Source organism: Pleurodeles waltl, chromosome 8 (genome assembly GCF_031143425.1).
Source record: "Pleurodeles waltl isolate 20211129_DDA chromosome 8, aPleWal1.hap1.20221129, whole genome shotgun sequence".
NCBI lineage: Eukaryota > Metazoa > Chordata > Amphibia > Caudata > Salamandridae > Pleurodeles > Pleurodeles waltl.
The window spans coordinates 37,499,442-37,523,723 of record NC_090447.1 but is presented as its reverse complement, the minus strand read 5'-3'; positions in this window follow the sequence as shown (position 1 = coordinate 37,523,723).

The following is a 24,282-nucleotide window of genomic DNA, read 5'->3' as shown; positions in this document are numbered from 1 at the left end:
GACGCTAGTCCACCATTTGCACCGGATTGCGCCATTCCATTAATATGGCACCCGGATGGCATCCTGGAATGGCGCAAGACTGCGCTATACTTCTTGATGCAAAACATGCAACAGGCAGGGGACAATCAGATTCCTATCCGGTTGCACCAGTTCCCTGAGGCCCTTTCTAAAGGTTTCTAGTTCTGGCATAGACCAAATCCTGATCCAATAGACTATGGGTCTCAGTACTGCCAAATCACAAATGGGTTTTAAGTCAGACCATAGCATACAGGGATGGGTGGGTGGACTGGCTTCTGGGAAGTGGCCTGTGCATCCCTCCAAAAGCAGCAGTTTTGTGGAAAACAGTGGCCTTGCTCTTCTCAATAGGGGTGGTCAATATCAGAGACCTGTTTATTCTAACTGCCAGGTGTTAGAAATGGGGTTTCTGGTTGGCTAGGGTATGCACCTCAGCCAGGCAGAACTTACCCACTCTAGTCAGGGCAAGGGAGTTACACGTCCAAGATAACCCCTGCTCACCCCCTTGGTAGCTTGGCACGAGCAGTCAGGCTTAACCCGGAGGCAATGTGTAAAGCGTTTGCACAACACACACACACATGTGACGCAATATCCCCACCACAAAGTAAACACAACACCAGATTATATGAAAATATACTGTATTGTACACAACGTAATTATTAGACCAACATCACATAACAGTACTATCCTGCTACCTTAGCAGTTGTCAGAACGTTACACATTAGTTACTCTGCAAACTAGCAGTAGTCACACATAACACACAGGTTACTCAGTATTCTGCAACATAAGCAGTAGTCAGGAAACACGTTATCACATTAGCACACTTGTCATAAGAATTTCATAAAACGCCCATAGTAGGAACATTAGACAACCTATGGCAAGTTAGGGAAACATATTAGCAAGTCATGCCCATAAAAGGAACATGTGCACACATATGTAAAAGCATCATAGAACAGGTAGACAATATATTATAATTAGTAAAGTCTGTAGAAAGAACTTCAATTATAACCCTATTGGTCCATTTAAAAGTACCTGGTTGATGAGGAGGCACTTCCAGTGCCTAAAACGAATAATGGGGCTCCCGGCGCTCCTTTGCGCAAAAACGGGGGCCTCCCCAAACATGGCAGATAGAGAGGGGCGGCACGCACCCTCTCTGACTCCTTGACGGGCCCCTTCTGGGACCCGTGATCACTGGGGGCCCCCCGGGCCTCCACGGCCCTCTCCAGGGGGGGGCCCAAGTAAAGGAAATCCTGTGGATAAGGAGGGGGGCACCACGCACCCCCTCCACTCTGCGAACGGGCCCCTCTGGGGGCCAGCGAACTCATGGGGTCTCCCGGGGCCTCCGTCAGCCCTTTCAGGAAGGGAGACCCCTTCATGGCAGGGCTGGCCCTCGCAGGGGCCCCGAGGGACCTGGGGGTGCAGCGAGCCTCCGATGAGGCTGCTGCCCGTTCCCCCTGGCAACCGAAGCCTTCCGAGGCTTCTCCCGGCAGGAGAGAGGCGTCCTCCTCTCCTCCCGCCCCACAGACGGCTACCGAAGCCTCCCGAGGCTTCTCCAGGCGAGGGAGAGGCGTCCTCCTCTCCTCTCGCCTCTTCTATGGCATTCCGGCCCAAGGCAGGGCCTTCCGGTGCCCCGGGGGGACTCCAAAGAGCAGTCCTCGCCCCGGGGGCACCAACAGGAACACGCTTGCTCCTTACGATAAAAAGGAGGTTTCCTTCGTGCCCTGGGGGCACAGTGCTGAGCGCGAACCTCGCGCTCGGGGATATCTTCGGAACCCGGCTGCGGCGGTGATTTCCAATCAAGCGCTTTTCACAGCGCTAGGAAAATTAGGCAGCCTGGGCTGCGGCGGTGATCTGGGGGTCCCAATCAAGCGCTTTTCACAGCGCTAAGAAAATTATGCAGCCTGGGCTGCGGCGGTGATCTGGGAGTCCCAATCAAGCGCTTTTCACAGCGCTAAGAAAATTATGCAGCCTGGGCTGCGGCGGTGATCTTCTTTTAGCAAAAGAAAAGCGCTTTCACAGCGCAATGGCACATCAGCAGCCTCAGCAGTTAAAAGAATGCCTTGTTCCTGGTTAAAGCATTCTGCGCAAAGGTTTGAAGGATCGTTGCAGGGGTCAGGGGCCACAGCACCCTGCCCCTGGGAACAACTAAACAAGAAGGAGCACAGGGCTGGTGGGCCCAGCTACAGGCCAGCACAAGGGGTGCAGATGGTGGCAGTTCCTCCTAGTGACCAGGCAGGTCACAGGTCAGCACAGCAGCAGCAGTCCATGGCGGTTTCCTGGTGAGTCCATTCATCAGCGTTCTGTGTCCAGTTTCAAGTTCCAAGAATGTTCAAATTGTGGGGAAAATTCCCCTGTACTTATAGTCAGTTCTTACAGTGTTTTACAGTGGTAGGGAGAGGAGGTTCCAGCCAGTTACAACTGGTTCTGGGAGTGCCCCCTCTCTCCTTTCAGCACAGGCTCCAAACATCAGTGGGGGGTTAACGACCCTATTGTGTGAGGCCAGGGCACAGCCTTTACAAATGTAGGTGTGCCCCGCCTCTCCCTTCTCTCAGCCCAGGAAGACTATTCAGTATGTAGATGCACCTCAGTGACACCTCCACCCTCCCTGTGTACAGGCTGTCTGAAAAGTATGCACAAAGCCCCAACTGTCACTCTGCCCAGACGTGGATTGGAGTCAAGCTGCAAAACACCAGAATCATAAGCACAGATAAATGCGCACTTTCTAGAAGTGGCATTTCTGTGATAGTAATAAAAAAACACACCCACACCAGTAAGCAGTATTTATTATCACCATCACAACCATACCAAACACGCCTACGCTAGCCCTCATAAATCAGACAATACCCCTACACATAAGGCAGGGCATTTCTAATGCAATCCTATGAGAAGGCAGCACTCACAGCAGTGAGACACCAAGTTAGGCTGTTTGTCACTACCAGGACAGGCCATGCAATATGGCACATGTCCTGCCTTTCTACATACATGGCACCCTGCCCACAGGGCGTACTTTAGGGGTGACTTACATGTAGTAAAAGGGGAGTTCTGGGCCTGGCAAGTAAATTTAGATGCCAGGTCCCTGTGGCAGAAAACTGCGCACACAGGCCCTGCGCTAGCAGGCCTGAGACAGGTTTGAAAGTCTACTTCAGTGGGTGGCGCAAGCAGCGCTGCAGGCCCACTAGTAGTATTTAATTTACAGGCCCTGGGTATAGAGATACCACTGTACAAGGGACTTATAGGTAAATTAAATATGCCAATCAGGTATAAGCCAATCATACCAACTTTAGATGGGAGAGCACCTGCACTTTAACACTGGTCAGCAGTGATAAAGTGCTCAGAGTCCTAGAGCCAACAGCGAAAGGTCAGAAAAACCAGGAGGAAGGAGGCAAAAAGACTAGGGATGACCATGCGTATGGCCAAAAGTCCAACACAACCCCCTACCAGCCAAAATCCAGGGGAGAACAATCAATACCTTGATGTACTTTCCTGATTGGGGCGATAGAACAAGGACCCAGGCCCACAACAGCAGGGGCATGTTCCAGTTCTACGCCTTCCTGACTCCACTGGGATCTCTCTGTCAATGCGTCCCAGGCAGCCTAGACCAACCCACGGGGATTCTCTAGCTGCCAATGGCCAGAACCAGGCCCCAGGCCATCTAGGAGCCTCTGGTCTCTGAAACCATAATGAGTGGGGGGCGGTAGCCCCAGGTGCAAAGCAACCTGTCTCCACTCCATTTCTGATCAGTTCAGGGGCTCTACCCTGCCACTGATCCACCAACCTAGGGTCCGCACCCATAGGTTCTACAGGGGCTAGAGGCGAGGCTCTCCTCCCTCTACCCCTCCTTCTAGGATCCCGCCCTCCTCTCCTAGGAGGGGTATCATCAGAATCCACACTTGCCAGGGTGCTGGGTACAGCAGCCCTGCACAACTTTCTCGCCAGCCCAGGATCACTACCTGGCGACTGACCACCCAACCTAGGGACGACACCCTTGGGTTGCACCGGGGTCCAGGGCGGGCTTCCCCCTCCCTGAACCCCACTTCCAGAGTCCTGCATCTCCCCACCTCGGGAGAAGCCACCAGAAGTTTCACACAGGGGGGTGAGCACACTAACCGCCCCCCCAACCAGGTCAGAGTTTACCCCCTGAACCTGTCTATCTAGTCCAGGGACGACACCCTTAGACTGGACCATTGCCCAGCGAACCAGGACTTCCTTGGGAGCACACCTACCCCCTACCAGATCAGAGCTTACCCCCTGAATCTGGCAATCCAACCCAGAGTCACTACCCTGCGGTTGAACCACTGCCTGGCGCACCAGGACTTCCTTGGGAGCACACGTACTCCCCATCAGGTCAGAGTTTACCCCCTGAACCTGATCATCCAACCCAGAGTCACCACCCTGCGGTTGAATCCTTGCCTGGCGCACCAGGACTTCCTGGGGGGCACACCTACCCCCCATCAGGGAAACACTTTCCCCAAGGGCCACACAAGAGTCTGGCTGGCGCAGGTCTCCTGACCTCTGCCCATCGGACAGAGTCTGGATTCCTCCCAGCCCAGAAATGGTCTCACCAAGGTCATTCCTGGGGGGCTCTGCACTCAGAGCTGACCCCTGACCCTCCAGGTTCTCCACTGGGGCCCGCAGCCCCCTCTCAACCCTATGCCTGGATTTCCGCCTCCTCCGCTGTAGAGCGAGACTACCAGACACCAGGACCGGCGGAACGCTATCACCAGCCACCCGCCTAAGTCCTAATGACAAAATGGGATCCTTCTGAACAGCTGGCCCTACGGCACAGGCTAGGCTCACCTCCTGGCGTTCACTCATGGAACCTTCAGGGGCCTGGGACGGTATCTTGGGCACCTTGGGCCTCAGCCCAGCCCCATTCCCTCTCCTCAGAGACGGGACATGGGGTCCCTCACCCATCCCAGTCCACTGGGACCTACCTGGGACACTCCATTCCTTTCCCACCACACCTTGTTGGGAAACACCTAGACCACTCTCATTAGGAACACCCCCTAATGTCACACCAGACCCTCTGGTACGCAACCAGAAGTCTGCCTCCTTTGCAAGCTCCCTGGGGTCAGAGAGCTCACACACTGACAAGTGTTGGCGTAACTCTGAAAAACAACAACGAAACAGGTGCTCTCTGAGAATCAGATTAAACAGCCCTTCAAAATTGTTTACTGTGCTACCCTTCACCCATCCATCTAGTGCAATGCAGCAAGCCTCCACAAACTCCTCCCAAGACTGGTGGGACAGTTTCTTACCACCCCTAAACCTTTTTCTGTATTCCTCAGGGGAAAAACCATACTTCACAATCAGTGCGTTCTTCACAGCGGAGTACCCCTCCCTGTCACTCTCTTCTAGAGTCAGTAGGGCATCCCTCCCCTCCTCAGGAATAAAACTCCCTAGGCCAGTTCCCCAATCCTTCTCAGGGATCCTGCGCTCTACCAGAGCCTTCTCATATTCCTTTAACCACTGACGTATGTCACCCCCCTCTTGGAACCTAGGTACCAGATCTATGGGTATGTGAGGAACATCTTTGCTACAGCACTGTACATTGCTGCCACCACTGGACTCCACCTGCAGCGCTGGTGAGTCCAGAACCTTCAGACTGCGCTCTAGAGCGAGTCTTTCTCTGGCAAAGGCCCTCTCTGCCTCTGCCATTCTCTCCTGTACTAAGGCCTTCTCTACCTCAGCCCTTCTCTCCTCAACAGCTAGGCGCGCTAACTGCAACTTCAGGTCCCTCTCTTCCCGCCTATCTCTTAGCTCATCAGGCGTCAAGGAATGAGAGGTAGCCCTGCTTCTTACACTGGACCCAGCAAGGGACTCCCTATCACTGGGGCCTTCCCTGTCAACTGGCGTCCCCATCCGGTCATTCTCACCCTCCTGATCAGTCTCTCTACCACTCTCTAGGGATGAGGTCTGGGAGCCCTCCCATTGGGAACCCTCGCTACACTCAGGATCCTCTGGGTACCCCCTACGCACACTCCCTCCCTGGGTAAATGTCACAAACCTTTCAAAGAAATTCAGAGATCTCCTGAGGTCCCCTTCTACAGGCAGCCCTCTCTCTCTACAGAACCCCTCTAATTCCCCCTGCGTGTAAAACGGCAGGTCCTCTAAATCAAAGGTAAGCCCCATCTTGAAAAGGTACAAATAACTCAACTGTGACAACCACAATACCCAAGCGTGAGAACTGAAAACAGGAAAAATGACCAAAGAGAGAAAGTTAAGAGAAGCCAAACATGTGATGGTCTAAACGCAATCCTTGTAGTGAAATAATGAGTCACAATGGTATTGTGCAAGCGCAAGTCCTATCCTCACCGCTGACTTCCAATGTTAGAAATGGGGTTTCTGGTTGGCTAGGGTATGCACCTCAGCCAGGCAGAACTTACCCACTCTAGTCAGGGCAAGGGAGTTACACGTCCAAGATAACCCCTGCTCACCCCCTTGGTAGCTTGGCACGAGCAGTCAGGCTTAACCCGGAGGCAATGTGTAAAGCGTTTGCACAACACACACACACATGTGACGCAATATCCCCACCACAAAGTAAACACAACACCAGATTATATGAAAATATACTGTATTGTACACAACGTAATTATTAGACCAACATCACATAACAGTACTATCCTGCTACCTTAGCAGTTGTCAGAACGTTACACATTAGTTACTCTGCAAACTAGCAGTAGTCACACATAACACACAGGTTACTCAGTATTCTGCAACATAAGCAGTAGTCAGGAAACACGTTATCACATTAGCACACTTGTCATAAGAATTTCATAAAACGCCCATAGTAGGAACATTAGACAACCTATGGCAAGTTAGGGAAACATATTAGCAAGTCATGCCCATAAAAGGAACATGTGCACACATATGTAAAAGCATCATAGAACAGGTAGACAATATATTATAATTAGTAAAGTCTGTAGAAAGAACTTCAATTATAACCCTATTGGTCCATTTAAAAGTACCTGGTTGATGAGGAGGCACTTCCAGTGCCTAAAACGAATAATGGGGCTCCCGGCGCTCCTTTGCGCAAAAACGGGGGCCTCCCCAAACATGGCAGATAGAGAGGGGCGGCACGCACCCTCTCTGACTCCTTGACGGGCCCCTTCTGGGACCCGTGATCACTGGGGGCCCCCCGGGCCTCCACCGGCCCTCTCCAGGGGGGGGCCCAAGTAAAGGAAATCCTGTGGATAAGGAGGGGGGCACCACGCACCCCCTCCACTCTGCGAACGGGCCCCTCTGGGGGCCAGCGAACTCATGGGGTCTCCCGGGGCCTCCGTCAGCCCTTTCAGGAAGGGAGACCCCTTCATGGCAGGGCTGGCCCTCGCAGGGGCCCCGAGGGACCTGGGGGTGCAGCGAGCCTCCGATGAGGCTGCTGCCCGTTCCCCCTGGCAACCGAAGCCTTCCGAGGCTTCTCCCGGCAGGAGAGAGGCGTCCTCCTCTCCTCCCGCCCCACAGACGGCTACCGAAGCCTCCCGAGGCTTCTCCAGGCGAGGGAGAGGCGTCCTCCTCTCCTCTCGCCTCTTCTATGGCATTCCGGCCCAAGGCAGGGCCTTCCGGTGCCCCGGGGGGACTCCAAAGAGCAGTCCTCGCCCCGGGGGCACCAACAGGAGCACGCTTGCTCCTTACGATAAAAAGGAGGTTTCCTTCGTGCCCTGGGGGCACAGTGCTGAGCGCGAACCTCGCGCTCGGGGATATCTTCGGAACCCGGCTGCGGCGGTGATTTCCAATCAAGCGCTTTTCACAGCGCTAGGAAAATTAGGCAGCCTGGGCTGCGGCGGTGATCTGGGGGTCCCAATCAAGCGCTTTTCACAGCGCTAAGAAAATTATGCAGCCTGGGCTGCGGCGGTGATCTGGGAGTCCCAATCAAGCGCTTTTCACAGCGCTAAGAAAATTATGCAGCCTGGGCTGCGGCGGTGATCTTCTTTTAGCAAAAGAAAAGCGCTTTCACAGCGCAATGGCACATCAGCAGCCTCAGCAGTTAAAAGAATGCCTTGTTCCTGGTTAAAGCATTCTGCGCAAAGGTTTGAAGGATCGTTGCAGGGGTCAGGGGCCACAGCACCCTGCCCCTGGGAACAACTAAACAAGAAGGAGCACAGGGCTGGTGGGCCCAGCTACAGGCCAGCACAAGGGGTGCAGATGGTGGCAGTTCCTCCTAGTGACCAGGCAGGTCACAGGTCAGCACAGCAGCAGCAGTCCATGGCGGTTTCCTGGTGAGTCCATTCATCAGCGTTCTGTGTCCAGTTTCAAGTTCCAAGAATGTTCAAATTGTGGGGAAAATTCCCCTGTACTTATAGTCAGTTCTTACAGTGTTTTACAGTGGTAGGGAGAGGAGGTTCCAGCCAGTTACAACTGGTTCTGGGAGTGCCCCCTCTCTCCTTTCAGCACAGGCTCCAAACATCAGTGGGGGGTTAACGACCCTATTGTGTGAGGCCAGGGCACAGCCTTTACAAATGTAGGTGTGCCCCGCCTCTCCCTTCTCTCAGCCCAGGAAGACTATTCAGTATGTAGATGCACCTCAGTGACACCTCCACCCTCCCTGTGTACAGGCTGTCTGAAAAGTATGCACAAAGCCCCAACTGTCACTCTGCCCAGACGTGGATTGGAGTCAAGCTGCAAAACACCAGAATCATAAGCACAGATAAATGCGCACTTTCTAGAAGTGGCATTTCTGTGATAGTAATAAAAAAACACACCCACACCAGTAAGCAGTATTTATTATCACCATCACAACCATACCAAACACGCCTACGCTAGCCCTCATAAATCAGACAATACCCCTACACATAAGGCAGGGCATTTCTAATGCAATCCTATGAGAAGGCAGCACTCACAGCAGTGAGACACCAAGTTAGGCTGTTTGTCACTACCAGGACAGGCCATGCAATATGGCACATGTCCTGCCTTTCTACATACATGGCACCCTGCCCACAGGGCGTACTTTAGGGGTGACTTACATGTAGTAAAAGGGGAGTTCTGGGCCTGGCAAGTAAATTTAGATGCCAGGTCCCTGTGGCAGAAAACTGCGCACACAGGCCCTGCGCTAGCAGGCCTGAGACAGGTTTGAAAGTCTACTTCAGTGGGTGGCGCAAGCAGCGCTGCAGGCCCACTAGTAGTATTTAATTTACAGGCCCTGGGTATAGAGATACCACTGTACAAGGGACTTATAGGTAAATTAAATATACCAATCAGGTATAAGCCAATCATACCAACTTTAGATGGGAGAGCACCTGCACTTTAACACTGGTCAGCAGTGATAAAGTGCTCAGAGTCCTAGAGCCAACAGCGAAAGGTCAGAAAAACCAGGAGGAAGGAGGCAAAAAGACTAGGGATGACCATGCGTATGGCCAAAAGTCCAACACCAGGGAATCAGAGTGGTTCAACACTTCTAGTAAAATGCCCCCAATTGACAAGTTATTGATGAATGATCTATGCAGTTGTAAGGTCATGAGTTTTGTTTTCGAAACATTCATCTCAAGCCACCTTAGACTACAGAAGTTTTGGAATGTACTTAGTATGTTCTGGATTCTGATGGGAATTCTTGAGATAAGCAAGGTATGGTCTGCAAACAACAACCCAGGGATAGATACACCATCGAGTTTGGGGGCTTCATGGGTACAGTCATTTAGGTGGTTAAAGACATCATTTATATGCAGAGAAAAGAACGTTGGCGCAAGGACAAATCCCTGATGTACCCTTTGCATAACACTTATCCTCCCAGTTGATGTCCCATTTCTTGCCCTACAGTACTCAACAATATTTATTCTTGTGGTGCCTCTTTAAGATCCCTACTGGAGTGGGGAGGCACCCCCACCAACCTAAGTGAGTCTCACAGACAAGATCTGGAAACCAGACCAAATGCAGCTCTCAGGTCGATGAAGTCAACATAAAGATGAACCTTTTGGCTTTTGATGTAATTCCATAAGATCAACATCAACGTAAAGACCTGGTCAGCTGTTCTGGCCTTATATCTGAATCCGGCCTGAAAGGGAGATAGAGTGTCTTTATCGAGAACCCACTAACTTGGTGCTCAACTTCCCATTCTTTACATGTACTGTCAAATCAAGAAAAGGAACTGCATGTGTGTTGATAGAGCTACTAAATTGCAGATTCAAACTATTTGTATTAATCTTGACAAATTCTTCCACAAAGCTTTTTGACCCTCTCCAGATGATGAGCAAATTATCAGTATAATGAGTCAATCGGGCCATTTTATTAGCCTATTCTTTAGCACACTGCTCTAAGGCATCTGCTTCTCCACCAGCGCATGAGCAGGTGAGCATATCTGGGGGTGCCCATAGCTGTACCCTTGATATGCCTGTAAACCTGTTTGTCAAATTTGAGAAAGTTGTTGTATAAATACCAAAGGACCATGCTTAACAGCATTTGTGCATGCTTGAAAAGTGTCAAAGGTCTAGCACTAAGAACCATCCTATGGCCCTAAGGCCATCAGGGTGTGCTATACTAGTAAACAAAGCTGTCCCATCCTTAGTCCATACTACAATGCATACCATAGATCCTTCTTAAAAAGTCACCTGTGTCTTGGATGTAAGAAGCTACATTACACACATATTCTTGAAAAAAATTAATCAACATATTCCAAGGTGCTCTCAAACACTTCCCCAATTGCTAATGTAATTGGCCTGCTGGGGGGAATCAACATTCTTATGTACTTTTCGTACAGATTTGGTATGGTGGGAAAGTCATTCACCAAAAAGAGGTGTTCATCTTACATCAACAACCTGGCATTGTGCCATTGTAACAAATCTGAATGGAACAAAGACTTGATTTCAATAATCTTTGAATGAGATGTCTTAGAGTAACAATCTTTATCATTAGGTTGTTGAAATGTTTCCTTTTTGTACATCATCATGGGTCATGGAACAATATAGCCTCCCTTGCCGGATTCCCAACTGACCACCTCAGTCTTACTTTTCAGGGTGTTCATAATGTTGTGGTACTATCGCTGTCCACAATATAACTAATTATTTTTTAATTTTGCCATATATTTTTCTGTAAGGTTGTAAGATCTTGCACCACAAGGTCTGAAAAAAATATCTATAGAATTCCTCTGCATACCCGGCCGAAATGTGGAGGGATGCTTCAAACGATATAAATATTGCTATGTCAATGTCAAGTTCTTGAGTGTCAATCAGTTCTTGGTCCATCGGTGTGTCTTATATACTTAAAATCTCCTTTTCCAACTGGTCAATCTCCATCATTGTAGGAGGCTAACCTGGTGTGTGGTGGGTACCTATGGTACTTACACCTTATACCAGGTCCAGTTATCCCTTATTTATGTAATGTAGTCAGTGTCTAGAAGCCAGGCTTTCTAGAAGTAGCTGTGGATGAGCAGCCAAGGCTTATCTCGGAGACATGGAAAGCTCATGCAATACCACTGTAGTCACACAGTACTCACACAAAAGAAAACACTCAGTGTTACAAAAATAAAGGTACTTTATTTTGGTGACACAAATACCAAAAATACAATAAAGGCTATACTCCCTTAGGAGGTAAGTAATACACAAATTTCATACACTAGTATGCAGAAATAGGCATAAAAACAGAAAACACTGTAATTATTGTAAATCTCATTAGAGAGAAATAGGCCTAGGGGTAGCACAAACCATATACTAAGAAAGTGAAATGCAAAAGTCAGTCCCCCACCTAGGTAAGTGTAGTGTGACCAAAGTTAAGTACCACAACCCACCCCGGTGACCAGGAAAGCAGGAGTAAATCACAGTACTTTTCCTGGAACACACATGGAGAAGAAAAGAAGAATATTAGAAAACCCAGAAGGGACTGCAAGACACCAACAGTGGATTCCTGGACCAGAGGACCTGTGGAAAGAGGGGACCAAGTCCAAGAAGCACAGAAGAGTCAAGGAAGGGCACAAGCCCCAACCCACCAGGATGAAGGGGCAAGAATTGAACCACTGGTGTGGACGAGGAGTCAGCACTACACCCAAGAAGACAATGTTGGGTTTCTGGAGGGTGCAGATGATGTCCCACACCGGATGGAGGATTGCAGTCGGGTTTGCGTCTTCGGAGTCTGCCAACAAGCCTTGGCCCACATAAAGATCGCAGTTAGTTGAAAATGGAGCTGCCGGGGACCAGGAAGGGCCAGGTGGACTCTACCCAGAAAGGAGAGTCAGAGGGGGACCTCAGAAGTACAGAGAGCCCACAGAAGACCAGGCAGCACCCATAGGAGTCCCACAGGACGGGGACAGGAAAGTCGCAGAAGAGGACCATGCAGTACTATGAGAAAGGTTCCCACGCCACCGGGGAACCACTCAGGAAGCTGTGAGTCACAGAAAGGAGTGCTGGGGACTGGAGCTCCAAGATACATGAAGGTCATGGAGGAAGGATGCCAACAAGCCTTAGCAGCTGAAAATGACACAGTGCATGGGGGCACTGTCCTGCATGGGCAGGCAAGGGATTACCTTCACCCAAGTTGAACAGTTGCAAGAGAGGACCGTCTGGACCACTTCAGTCCATTATGCATGAAGCAGGATCCACGCAGCTCAGTAAGAGAGGGGATCCACGCAGCTGGTCGTCATCGCAGTTGGTGCCTGCAAAAGCAGGAGAGTGACTCCTTTACGGCAAGGGAGATTCCATCTTCCTTCTGATGCAGGCGGAAGATGGGCTGTCCTCAGAGGATGCACGACCGGGGAAAAGTTGCAGATGCTGGAAGGAGCTGGAGATACAATGTTGCAGAAGACGTCTTGCTTCTTTGTTGCAGCTTGTAGGGTCCTGAAGAGTCCAGGTGCAGTTTCTTTGGTCAGAAGTGAAAGTGGAGGGTACAGAGATTCCTGGTGGAGTCTTGAAATCCAAATATGAGGAACAACCCAAGAGAGAGACTCTAAATAGCCCTGACAGGGGGTTGGTCACCTAGGTGGGTAACCACCTATCAGGAGGGGGCTCTGACGTCACCTGCTGGCACTGGCCACTCAGATGCTCCCAGAGTTCCCTGCCAACCTGGAATTCAAGATGACAAAACCCAGGGACCCTCTGGAGGAGCTCTGAGCAACACCATGGGGTGGTGATGGACAGGGGAGTGGCCATTCCCCTTTCTTTTGTCCAGTTTCATTCCCTGAACCGGTGTAGACAGGTTTCTGCAAGGAGGGCACGAAATGTGCCCTTCAAAGCATTGCCAGTGGCTTGAGGAGGCTACCCCTCCCCAGCCTGTAACTCCTATTTCGAAGGAGAGAGGGTATAACAGCCCTCTCCCAAAAGAAATCCTGGGCTCAAGCTTATCAAGCAACAGGAGGGTAGAGACCTGTCTGGGAGGTGGCAGCAGCTGGGGGTGCCTGGAAACCCTCAGAAGGCTGAAATGGCAATACTGGGGGTCCTCTAAGGAGCCCCCAGAGCACATGGAATCATACAACTAATGCTTGCAAAAGCCTTGGGGTATGATTCCAACATGTTTGATACCAAACATGCCTATGTTTGAGGTTACCATAATGTAACTGGACATAGATAGTGACCTATGTCTAGTACACTCATTAAATGTGTCCCCGCACTCACGAAGTCTGGGAAAATGGGCCTGGAGTTCGTGGGGGTACCTCTGCTAGTGCAGGTGTGCCCTCGCACACAGATAATTTGCACCCTGCCCTCTGGGCTAGAAGGCCTACCATAGGGGTGACTTATAAGTGGCCTGGTGTAGTGAAAAATGGCAGTGAAAGGGTGCTTGCACCTTTTTACGCAGGCTGCAATGGCAGTCCTGCAGAAGCCTTTGCATGGGCTCCCTATGAGAATTGCTCCAGCCCATAGGGATCCCCTGGAACCCCAATGCCCTGGGTACCTCAGTACCATGTACTAGGGACTTATACGGGGGCACCAGTGTGACAATTGTGGGTGAAATACAGACTTTTGGGAGAGAGAGCATAATCACTGGGGTTCCAGTGAACACAGTCAAACACTCTGACATCAGGCAGAAGAAGGGTGTAACTATGCCAAGAAAGAGGGTACTTTCCTACAATCATTAGTTTGATGTCTGATACTTGAAGATTCCTATAACTCTGTGTGTGTTCTAAGTTAGCTCATTTTTTACTACAGTCTATAATTTGCAAAGTATTTACTCAATTTTAACTCTCTGACAAATTTAAACAGGTCAATGCGTTTCTGACTGTAGTTGAAACTTTGAGGTGCACAGAACCATAACCCTAAAGACAGAATGTGTTCTTCCACTTTAGACAATTCAATATCAGACAAGTTCACTATTGTTTAGGCATTTGTCATATTCATTCCTTGTTGTATATTGTTTGTTTGGACTTGAGTGACTGTTTTTTTTCTGTTTTGCCCATTTTTTTTCTCCTCCTTCTACATTTGTTCTGCTATTGGCCTTTGGCCTGAGATTGGTTAGGCATAGTTCTTCGTCAACAGATGGAATCAGCTTGCTTGACACAGTACTCAAAGTTGTACCTCTTTCTAGATCCATTTCCCCCTCTGAGCTCCTGACTCCAACAATTGCTATCAGACATTCTCTGTCCTTGCATATGTCAAAGCTCCTGGTGAATGTGAAGATTTGACTTTTCTCATAGTCCAACTTACCACGCTTAAACGTAATGGTTTTTCTGTCCTTAATTGATTGTTGGTATTTTTGCAGTCTCTCTTGCATATTGTTATTAAAGCTATTGATGAGTCCTTGTTCACTGCCGTCTTTTAACATTGCTTTGAAGCATCTCAATATCCTCTGACAGTTTTTGCAGATCAAGTTAAGCATATTTCACTAACATTTTTGAAGATGTGACTGTTTTTTGTAGACCACTTCTTGTGCATTTCCGAATTTGGGTTTTCAGAACTTGGTACAATCAGAATGAGCAGTCCTTTTTGTCTGTGGCCTACCTCCAGATATTTCTGTTATTATTTACTCTCCCAGCTTTTAGAGATTTTGCTTCTGCAAAGCTTCTCTACTTACTTCAGCTTGGCCTGACTATCCCCCACAGTGTTAAACCCTGAATGCGTCAATTCAGCCTTTTCATGGTGGTAACCCCACCATGAAAAGGCTGGCAGAAAGTTAAGTCATGATCATTATGGTTAGCAGACATTGGCACCGCATCCATGATCCTGGTGGAGGTGACAGTCTCCTGGCGGTACGACTGCCAGCATTGTAATCTGGAGGTCAGACCACTAAGATTCCGGCAGTCGGACCACCACAGCGAGTATGGTGGTCTTAGGAACACAATACTCATAATTAGGCCCTAATATTCTTCAAATAACAAAATTTACAACAACTAAAATTAAGTTACGCCTACGGACTGTTCCTTCATTTCTCACTTGAAATCGTGCAGGTGGCTATAGGGTTTCTAAACAACAACTCCACCACTTGATAAGTCTATGAATTAATCTTATATGGCTTTCCAGGCCTTGAGTAATAGTTGCACTGGTTCTATATACTTCTGTCTCTTCTCTTCCTTATGGGAGTAATCCGTATTATTATAATCATAACAACAAAATTGAAGGAGCAGTATTTTCATCAGCCAAATTGCTACTTCCTCGGCATGACTTCCATAATTGATTTGGCTTTTAGCATGGTGATCATGCCTAAATGTATGACCATCTTTTGGTATGACACTCGATTAATTAAGCCAATAGGATGCTTCACTCAAATGCTCTTTAATGATGTGCTCTTTGGGGTGGAATCTGGAGCACTTGTTGACTTGCATTTTTGACCACTTTATTGTAATCTGTAGTATTATAGTTCTCGAATGTATTGTTCAGTTCTCAAAAACAAACTTGTGGTCATAATCATGGCGCTAATCACTGCAGGGTCCACCTTCTTTGCTATGCCAAAGCCATTGCTTGCTGCTCAGTTGATTTTTGCTCTGAATAGATTGTTAAAGACCCGTGTTGTAACAATGTGGCTGTAGCAAAAGTGCCTGTGATGACATGAGCTTCAATACAGTGTGTCAAGTTGCCATGTTTAATTCAGTGTTAAGAATCTTACCCTACTGCTTGATCCTGCATGTGGTGTTCAACCTCAATGCTTCTAGGCACAGAGACATCAGAAAGAATACATTGAAAAAGGAGAGTTATGTAGAACCAAGCGAGGCACAGCATTTAACTGTTTTAATGGAACTAAACCTAGTTAAATGCTGTTGGATCTGGGAGTTGAGATTGCACTGGTGTACTTTTTGCATATTGTCCATGGGAATTTAGCTGCTAAAGTCTGATTCGGCCTGGCAGAAGAAATGTCAGACATTTTCTTCTTATCTAGAGGGGGTGTGCCAAGATGCATCTTGGCACTGTTGTTGTTCATTATATACATTGGCAAAAGCCATCAGTGATATCCTAAGGATTGCAAATTAGCCTGTTCCAGCTTTAATCTGTACAGATGATGCTCTACTTGTTGCATGTACACCGAGAGCATAGGCTTTCATTCGTAATTTAGATTTGAATAACAATTTTGGGAAATCTCATACTATGATGTGTGGACCAGGAAGGAAAAATGTTTCCAAATTATTGATTGTATCTTTATATAGTGTGAGGAAATTGTCTTTGTCTCTACAGGCTCATGGCAGCTGCAGGTTAGTAACTCACATTTGAAGCTCAGCAGGTCAGATGGAGCAATATTCAATCTACCCTAGACTGCAGGTAGGGATACCAGTTATCAAGTTGTAAAGGATGCTTTCCAGCACGTCCTAGTAAATAGGAGTTATTATTATCATTTACTACAACTCCACTGCACCTATAAACAGATACATGTTTGAACATTTGGGAACCCATTTCCTAATAGATCATAAATAGTTCCTATAACCCTTCTTGAAAAACAAACCCGCCTGATGAGAAACTGATAGGACAGATTTCAATAGTCTGTGATCAAATGAAAACCAAAATAATCTATATGGTTTTGGAAACAAAAATAGCATTGGATTTGATTATATCCCAAGACATAGATACATTGAAATAGTTTGAAAAGCCAGGCATGAAAGGCACCTTGCAATTGAAAAGACTAAGGACAGAATGAAGTGGAAATACTGGTGACCTAGAATTCATATAGATTCATACATCCTGTGTGTGAAAATTCTGACAAAACTCATGCAACTCTTAAACCACCTTTATGTTCTATTAATAGCCTAGATATTCTGTGGGAAAGGAGAGGATTTGGTACAGCTAGACCTCTTCTGGAGGGAGATGACCATAAATACTTGTGATGATAGATTATTTTTTCAATGACCTGAGGTGGAAATTTGGGCAGATTTCAAGGCCATTGTGCAATTTTTGGTCGGGTATTTTTGAAAGAATGGTTACCTAAGTGTGTGATTATGGATAATGGACCACAATCTATGTCAGAAACTTTTAAAGTTATTTTTTTTTTTAAATTGTATTAAACAGTTTACTATCCTGCTGTGAATGGTACTGTAGAATGTTTTAATTATGTACATAAAGGTTCTATTCAGTTTCCTAAGAACATCAATTTAGGATAGCGGGTTGGACTATTTCGCACCCTTGGGCTTATAGAATTGTAAGTTGTACAACTACTGGTCATAGTCAATTTGAGCTCATGAATGGTATGACACCTTCTTTGAAGTATAATATTGGTTGGATGTCCAAATATGGACAGGGTTTAGTGAACACCAGATGTTATCAAGAAAAAATAATGTTGGCTTACTCTCTTTCTAAAAAAATTGTGAAAAGAAGTATAATTGTAAGGTTCTGAGGAATAAAATTGGGGATATCACACAGCTTACTAGGTTAATAAAGGTTAATACATCTGGAGTTCTAAAGAGTGGGTACAATAAGGGCCATATTTATACTTTTTGATGTAAAACTGCGCTGACGCAGTTTTGCGTCAACATTTTTACTGCCGGCTAACGCCATTTCTTTGCGCCGCTCGGGCGTCAAATTTATACTTTGACGCACAGCAGGGCTAACCACTGGTGTGCGTCATTTTTTTTACTCAAACCAATGCGTCACGTCATAAAGAAAAACAACGTTAACGCGGCACAAATGACTGTGAGCCGGTTTACGACATCGCAAACCAGTTATGCACAATTTTTTGACGCAATAGGGTCAAAAAGCTGCGCAAACACAGGAAAATGTGCTAAGGAGAGCCAAAATAGATCCCAGATGCTTGCACAGACCCCAGGAAGATGACAACAGACCAGGAACAAGCCAGGAGGACCCACAGAACACCCAGGACAGGGAGAAGAAGAAAAGAAAGTGTCGCTTCAGTGCAGAGGAGCAGGAAATTCTGGTGAAAGAGGTGACGGAACACCAGCACCAACTGTTTGTCACCTCAAAGTTGCCAAGTAGGAGAGAGGCAATATTGCAACAAATTGTTGACAAGATAAACAGTGTGGCAGAAATACGGAGAACAGTCATCGAGGGCAAGAAATGCAGGCATGACTGCAAGCGCAGGACCAAGGAAAAGATGGCCAGGAACAGGAAGGCAGCACTGCAGACTGGAGGTGGGAGTCCTGCACCGCAGGAGGCCCTGGAAAACATGGAGGAGATGGTGGCAGCTGTCATCCCGGAGGAGATCGTCACAGAGATTCAAGGACAGGACAGAGCAGGCTACCAGGAGATAACACACTTGCAGGGTAAGTCGCATGGGGAACTAAAATGCACAAATGTTAACTGCAAGCAGTGGGGGGGACATACCTACTACACAATGCCTGTAAGTCATGATATTCAGGGAGTGGCATGGGTAAAGGGGCACGGTACGGGGGCATGGCCCATTCAGAGGAAACCTGGGGCACAGTACTACACTACACCAACAACTTTTACATGGGGGTATGCTGCTATGGCAAGGATGTTGGAAAGGTAATGCCAGGCCAGGAGGGTAGGGTACAATGTTAAACTGTCCTGCTGTCACACGTCAGCTGGTATTCTCCCCACATGAACTAGGGCTCAATTAACAGTCTCAGCCCATATCTGCAAGTGGAATTTAACATTGACAACAGTTGTCACTACCATCTCTGCTGTGTGTGCAGGGCAAGTAGCTAATGGCAGTAACATCCCTAAGGATCAAACACACCCAAATTAGGGGGTTCAGGTTGACAACGTTATCAATCCCCTGTAATCAATACAAATGTGCCAATCCTGTCAAATGTGATTGTCCATAGTTGCTACAAACATCAGCCATTGTCATAAACATTATGAGGTACACAGCACTAATTTCATACTCATGCTGCATATGTCAGGGTCCACCCTCTGCCTGGGTCACAATAGCTCCAATGACACCATGCAATATCCCAAATGTCATACTGCTCAGACAACAGCATTGAGGGGGAGGACATATGTAATTGGCTAGTGAAATACACCCGCACAGTCAGAGGAGGAACTGGAACACTGCTAGGATGATCAGTGCAATCCAATGTAGCACACATTTCCCAACATCAGCAGTACACACTACCAATGCTGACAACCGTATCGTGCCATGCCAACGCAATACATAGTAAATGCTAGGTCTCAGCAACTAATAGGTGGATGTGAAATATCAGAGACTGGGTCAGTTCCAGAATGTCAAGTGTTGTGCAAGTGCCATCAGAATACCCACAGACAGTGAAAGGCCTCACCATGAGAATGGAAGTAGACGGAGGGTTGAGTAGGACAGGACAGTGGCACTTCACAATTTGGCCAGAACCAACACCTAGAGGATGTGATGTTGAAAAATCCCCAAACTGACCACATTACATGTGACATGCAGGTGGGGCATAGTCCTGGGAGAATGCTAATATGAAAGACAGGAGCAATGAACAGGAACCAAGATCACAATGTCAAACTAATAGGAAAGCAGGCACGTCACATTACAAATCCCACAACACAGACACACTAATTGTACCATATCTCATTGCAGAGAACAATAGCTCTTCTGTGGATATGCCTGTCCTGGACTTCCCTGATGACATGGATGACGAGCTGACAAACATCAGCCAGCAGACCCTCCAAGATGTCCTTGGGACCCTCTAGACCCCACCTTCAGTCACAAGGAGGAGCACAGAAGTAGCAGCCATCACAGAGGACCCACCCACCACCCCAATTGTACGACCTGCCAGCTCCAACACAGCTGAGGACTCTGAAGACACTGGCACCAGCTTTGAGAGAACTGTGGTTGGAGTACAGCGGGAGCTGGCCAAGGAGGTGCGGGTGGGAATGCAAAATATGGCAGCCAGCCTAGAGGTGGTGCATTTGTGCATGATGTCAACTGCAGAAGAGGCAGCAGCCATGCAAGGGTGAACATCTATCTTGCAGGAACACAAAAAAAGGTTGAAGGAAATCAGCACAGCTGTAAGAGAGTTGACACAACACCTACAACAACAATCCTGTCAACACATGCACAAATGCAATATTGACCCCCTCAGGGCAGGCCTGGCTGCCTACCACAGTGATGTGGCTGCAATACTTAAGAACCAGCAGCTCCTCCTTGCTGCAGTAATGCCCTTCAAAGCCCCACAGTTGGCAGCTATCGGGATGTCTGACTCTACGTCTTCAAACACTGAGGTGTGTGTTGCTCCTTCACAACCACCACCACCAAGGGCAGAGGAGACTACACACACATCAGAAGATGAAGACGTGGAACAGATCACCTTCACCCGTAAGAGTACCCGGTAGCACTAGTCCCTGCCACATGGCCACCTATTGCCAAGGTCTTGTGCTTTGTAACATGCCAGTCTTGTAACAACTGTACTCAAGCACTGTTCTTCAGCCCACTGTTTATCTTGTCACCCTGCCCTGTGATTGTCTCTCACTAACTCATTGGCAAATCCTGTCCCTCTGCACTGTCTGACACTTCACCCCAGCATGTCCAATGACATGTCCTTTTGCACTTGTGTAGGATTACAATGGAAGGTGTCACACTAATTCACTCACAATCATGGGCAATGTACATACAGCACTTTAAAATAAATAGCACTTACACAACAACTTGGTCTCTGTGTAATGTGACACATCAACCGTGAGGGAGATCAGTGATGTTTACCTCAGGTCAATGATTATAGATTGTCAATACACCTGACCTTAACAAATGTTGGCTGATTACTATGCACAGTGGTCTGGATTGTACCATCATCTGCCCTTCCTGAGGCTTAATTCTGAGGACAATAGAAACTATACACCATAATGCTGTGTTGGACAGAATAACGCTTCCTCAAGGGATGTCTAAGCCACAAATTATTGCCTTCAAATTTTTCTTCAAGCCAAAACCTATGTATGTGACATTTGACCCAAATTTTAGCTAACACACACCATACTGCATGAATGGATGTGTATGAGTTTATGTACAAATATGCAACCGGGCTGAACATTGTAACAAATGATAGGTGTGAGTTATGTGTACCATACAACATGAGAGCATACTACCACTCACCTTATAAGGATTTGCTTGGATATCAGGCTGCAGGCAGACGTAACACAATGTCCTCAATACCAATTCTGGTAGCAAAGTATGTGACATTGAAAACATACATCAAAAATTAACAACACTTTGGGACCCATAGTAACCTTGAGTGGTGGGTGCAATGGATGGCAGAATCTTAGCAAAGTAGCTTTGGTGTAGCTGCCAATGTAACAGCTCAGTTGGGATGTGGTTGAAGGATGGGACACAAAAGCTAATACTAAAGAGACACTGTTTGCTCATGCCAAGTCCCTGATCCCCAAGCATGTGACACATACTGAAAAGGGTTACCTAAATATTTATTAAACAGTAAAAACAGAAGCTAAAAGCAGGGGAAACACCTTACCTAACCTAACCTGTCCTAACTACACATTACCCACAACCGCCCTAACTCACCTAAGCTAAACATATTTATCACATTTAACGAAACAATCTAACCATCAACCCCCCAACCCCCTTATAAGACGGGTCACATGGAGGACAACATATACTAACCTAAACACATACTATCTTAGACTAAAAAATATGTATTTTTAGTATTTTTATTTTTTAGAATGTTTTTCTTTTTTTTGTTATGTAAAACACCAAAACACCAACATCATCCAACACACACAATAAAAAAAAACAGATATTAAAAGTATCATACCCCCCACCCCCACCCACTACTACTAACTAAACTAACAGCCTACTCTAACCTAACACTAAGCCCCCTAAACCCACTAAAGAAAAGAACCAGGAAAGAGGAGGGAGGGGAGGGAATCATGGCTGAGGGTAAATTTTTTACAAGTTTGCCCTCTGCAGGGTCTTTCTTATGCCACGCACCCTCCGATTCACTTGTGCCACCTCCTGCTGCAGCCTGGTCAACATACGGTCCAAGTTCCTTTGCATCTGCTGAAAATCTGCTGGGTCAATGACTGCAGCAGGGGTGGTCTGGGTGCCAGTTGAAGAAGTATGTCCCCTTATCGTGCCATGCCTGTAGAAGGAGGTGCAGGTGGTGCTGTGACAGGTCCTGGAGCAGGGGAGGTTGACAGCCCTGCAAATGTGCCTGCTAAGGTTGTTGCCACCTGGGTGGTAATGGTGGTGAAGGTGGTGGTGGCCGTGGTAGACACGGAAGGGCCCCCTTGGGCAAATGCCCTCCACACTCCAGAGGCTCTTTCATGATGATAATGGCTTGCCATGTTGTGGAACCCAGACTGCACAACCAGAATGTGGCGGTAACGCATTGCCCTGTGCTGAAACTCCCGGATCTGGATGGGATTCATATTGGCAGCTGTAAAAACAAATATAAAACCAAACATTAGGTACTTCATTGTGTGATATGGCTCCAGAAGTAAATCAGACAATACATCTAATGTACCAGAAACAGCCCATATCATCATACAGATCACTGATTGTCCCTGAGGAAGTACATGCCAATGCAGCCTACACATGTCCTATCAAACAGCACAGCAATACTCTAAAAGATGGGTAACAACTTGAATGACCTATGAATCATTGTTCAGCCATTTGTCACAGAAAATAAATGTTGCAAGTCCTCCACCACTGACAGGCCAACTGATGACTATCTTCTGGATGACAATCAAGGGCCACAAGATCTGCAAGTTGTAAATGGAATTGCCAGGATAGAATGCAGTTGCCAATCATGAGTGGGTATCCTAGGTTTGGACAAGTGACTTATAGATTTACTGTGTATTAAACTTGGATCATCATTCCTAGGTACACTTTTCACAACCCTACGCCTGTGCCTGAGGGGGGGTGGACAAGCAATACATACTTTCAAACATCAAGGACACCCAGGAAGCTTTGGACAGCTGTACATGGGTTTGGGGAGTCCACCACAGATAAGGAGGATATCCAACTAGGATACACCCAAACCTTGGACAATCCCATCCACACTTATGCTTGGAAATGCAGACAATTATCCACATCATTTCCTACCAGTAACACATGACTTACAACAAGCAGATAGATGCATGCACGCATCTGGCCATGAGCTGCATGCACACCTAGGCCATTGTACTCAAGTGCCTCATACACCTAGCATAACATGTGGAGCTACATGCTGCTAGGAAGTCAAACGTACAGTCAAACATGTTCATTAGTGAATAGGGAAGCTGAAGTCTGTGGGTAAGACTTTGGCATCCCTATTCTGGGAGAATCAGGGTCTGACTTGCTGACTAAATCACAAATATGGTCCTCTCCTACAATTTCTGAATTAAAATGTAATCCACAAAAGTCATCCCTATTCACATGGCCGTGCCTACAGGACTACCCTACAATCCCAAATTATGACTATACGCTAATGATTGCCCAACTCAATGATGGGAAAAAAATGATACTCCACTCAAGGAACATTGACCAGTGCATCACACCTTGCTATGTGTCAAACACACAGGAGTCAATCACACAACAGCAGCAAACACAACACAGACCAGAAATATCAACACTTACTGGAGATGTCTGGGTCTGCAAATAGAGCCACCTCTCCGATAGTGGAGGGGGCAGGTCCACCTTTAAAGAATGGAAGGGAGAAATGTGCTCAATGTCTGTGCACTGTAGAACACTTCCAAATACAATTACTGTGTGTAAGATTAAATCAGAAAGTCAAGCCTCTCAGACATGATGATACTGCATCTGACATACCACTGCAAACATGTACAGACCCGGGCACTCCAGTGAGTGATACACACATATCTGCACACATGCAGCGGCCCTGACTATCATGTGGTGGCAAATATGCTCTGTCATTTGTTTGCAGACTCATTCATGGAGTCTATTCCTCTCATCATGTGTTTTCATGAGAGACATTCAAAGCCACTTTCCTGGAGGACTGCAATACCAGTCACCCAGCTATTTTGAATAAGACCAATGTAAAACACACAGGTACAATGTACAGAGGGCCCGGGACAGTTGTTACCCGTCACT